Raw genomic sequence first — 3135 nt, 5'->3', positions numbered from 1 at the left:
CTCCCACTTCCCTTATGTGGCAAGTTGTGAAAGTGGGCCAAATCTCCCTCACTCCTGTCACTGCACAGCAGGTAAGTAGCTGTCAGACAAGTGACAGGGCCAATTCTTCTATGCTTGCCCCTTTGGGGCTGGCTTTTCCAAATTTATATCCTTGGGGTTGGCATAACCGTAACTCTCAAAACATGTGGTGGGGCCTTCTCTCCCGAGTACTGCAGCTAGCTGGGAAAGAATCACTTCTGCTGCTCTCATACCCCCCCCATGGCAAGATCTCCCCAGATGCCCAGGTGAGGGGTAAGGCCAGTTTTGTACAGCCCTCAGACATTAACATTTTCCCAGGAGGCAGCACAGACCAGGAATGTCTGCTTGTCCTTTGGTGGTAATCATTTCCTACTGATTCAGAACCACAGACCCAGACTTGGCCCTTGGTGGCTGCACAGGCCAGGACCCCACCATGGTCCCAGGTGTCATCAGCAGCTACTCACATCAGGCTGTTCCTCACTACCCTCCAGTCTCCAGTTCTGCTTCTCTTCATGGTGCCCACATCCTTCTGTTTCTCTTTCTTTTCCCTTTCTCCACCACTTACTTTCTCCTTTTAGTGGTACCTGAGGTCTCCGAGTGTCTGGGGTTGTCTCAGGAATTGTCTCAGGCATGCTATGCTTCATCTGTGCATTATGGTCTGCCCCCATCACCCCCTACTCCGGGCCTGCATGGTACCAAACTGGTGGTAATCTCAGGGTAGCTTCCTGTCTAGGACCTGTGGTACTGGTCTGGTGGTCATCTTGCGCTCACTCCTCAGCCCAGCCTTCCAGAGTAGCCCTATGCAAGGGTCATCTGGGATTATTCCTGTGCAGGGGGTGAGGAGAGTGACGCCAGACTGGTTGTTGTCTCAGGATCACTTTATTCAGGGAATGTTAGGCTACTACTCATTCAGATGTTCCTAGGTTAGAACACTGAGCATAGACACAGCCTCTCTCCTCTCTGCCACCTACTGACCCAAATGTGACACAGCAGCCATGCCTGCAACACCTCTGGGGCAGGCTATTATGTTATCCTAATTTTTTTTAATCTTTCAGATTAAGAATGGTATGATATACACTGTAGTGACAATTTTGGAATGTTGGTTTCTATAGCAGCTGATTATGATTTGCCTCGGGCTCTAGCAGGGGTGTGATTTTGTCAGATGCAGATAGTTTCTGTGATTGTATGATGTTTGGAACTCTGGGGACTTTTGAGAGGGTCTATGAATGCTAGGATCCCCAGAGGTGGGGTTGTTGTCATAGTGGTTGGTTAGTTTGTTGTGCTTTTTTTAAGGAGTCATGGGCAAAAAAGAAAGAAGAAGAAATTAGATACCCTGATGGTGACGATCAAATTTGCCCCAAGGAACTTAACATCCCTAAATCAACAAAATTAGTGTAAAAATATCATCACCCCACTTCCCTTTTTCTCTCTCCTATCTAGTATTGGGGGGGGGCAGGTTTAAAAGGGTAGAAGAAAGAAAGAAGTCACAAAGTAACAGCTAACCTACATCTTATTCTTTGCAGTCTCCAGCATCAAGGCATCAGTGAAGGGTCTGAGACCTGTATCACCTTACACTTTCTCTTCCTAGGAAAAAATCCTAACATCAGAAAATAGCTTGTCCAGCCGCATATGTAGCAGAGGATGACCTTGTTGGTCATCAATGGGAGGAGAGATCCTTGGTCCTGTGTAGGGGAATGCCAGGACCAGGAAGCAAGAGTGGGTGGGTTGGTGAGCAGGGGGAGGAGGGAGGGGATAGAGGGTTTTTAGGGGGAAAACCAGGAAAGGGGATAACATTTGAAATGTAAATAAAGAAAATATCTAATAAAAAAGTAAAAAAGAAAAAAAAAGTAAACATTTATAGAAAAATAGGCAGTCATGTTGGCTATGATACTAAAAGCACGTTGTAAAGTTTAAGCAAAGGTGCCCAACGATCTGTTAAAGGAAACGATCAGTACATAGGACCATATCCAACCTAAAGGAAACTTTTCAAACCATCCCAAGACTCAGTATTAAAGAAAAATGATTTAGTTTGAAGCTGAGCAGAAGATGAGCAGACATCTCACCAAGGAGCACAGGGAGTGACTGAGAGTCACATTGAGAGGTGTTCTATTGGATGTTAGAACATGAAAATCAAACCACAATGAGATCTAACTGTATACTTGCTAAGGTGGCTGAAAGAGAAAAGACCACTGAAGCCAAGAGATCATGCTGAGTGGTGACACAAAATGCCAGCAAACAGGGGGTTCCATTGTTCATCCCTCCTGTGTGGAAGGAATTGTATGGTTATCCTGGAAAATGGTTTTCCTCCCTCAGCCTGCCCACCTCTGCATCTCTGTGCCTTTTCCTAAGCTGTTATCTTTCAGACCACAGTCCATCCTCCAGTCCAATGAAGCAAAGGGGACTTCACTTGCAGGCTTTGAACGAAGGACATTTCCATCCCATAAAATGTATATCGAACTCTGTCTTTTCAATTTATAAGGCCCACAGGTGCAAATTTGCCACCCTGTCCCGTTACCTAGTTACCATTCACACAAACTGCATCACTCAGATATCTGATGCCCACGTCTCCGAACGTGACCATATTATTTACTGTGGTGCCCAAGCTCCAATTGGAGACACCAGCCTACACTTGGCTCTCTCCCTTCACAACTCAGGCCCGGCCATGCATCACATACGTGTCACAGGTTGGCATCTTCTTCGAAGAGCCCATCAGAATAATCAGCATACCTCCCCTGCCCCTGCCCCTCCCCCCGCCCCCCCCCCCACCATGTCTCCAACAATGTGCCTCACTGAGCTCCCTCCCGCTTCCCAGCCTCTGCGGCTCCTCCTCTTGAGGTCCTCTGATTCTCCTACTTTAGAGCTGATACCATTTTCTCAGGGAAGGGCTCCTGTGACTGTCACATCACTTAACTTTCTTCTGTTTTAGTTTGCTCCCCGTGTTTATTACTTCAACTTTTTACATCTACGTGGCTGCCTGTCCATTGTCATCTCCCTGCTCCAGAAGGTGAGACCCTTGAGAACTGAAGGCTCATACGCCTTCCCAGGTTTCCTCTCCACACCTCTCATGCTGACCAACTCCCATGCGCACAATCACCAACAGCAACCTATTCACACCTG

General features: G+C 47.1%; 1 non-coding gene across 1 annotated transcript; it reads right to left on the bottom strand.

The window, feature by feature from the left end:
* Positions 1–907: 907 nt before the first annotated feature.
* LOC115031809 (small nucleolar RNA SNORA17) lies at positions 908–1038 on the bottom strand. The gene has a single exon (XR_003837471.1). It is a non-coding gene; the product is annotated as a small nucleolar RNA SNORA17 (small nucleolar RNA).
* Between the last annotated feature and the right edge of the window lie 2097 nt (positions 1039–3135).

The sequence above is a fragment of the Mus caroli genome, unplaced genomic scaffold (assembly GCF_978045245.1).
Source record: "Mus caroli unplaced genomic scaffold, Mus_caroli_1 scaffold_10, whole genome shotgun sequence".
NCBI lineage: Eukaryota > Metazoa > Chordata > Mammalia > Rodentia > Muridae > Mus > Mus caroli.
The sequence above is the reverse complement of the archived record's forward strand: the minus strand, read 5'-3'. Positions and strand labels throughout refer to the sequence as shown.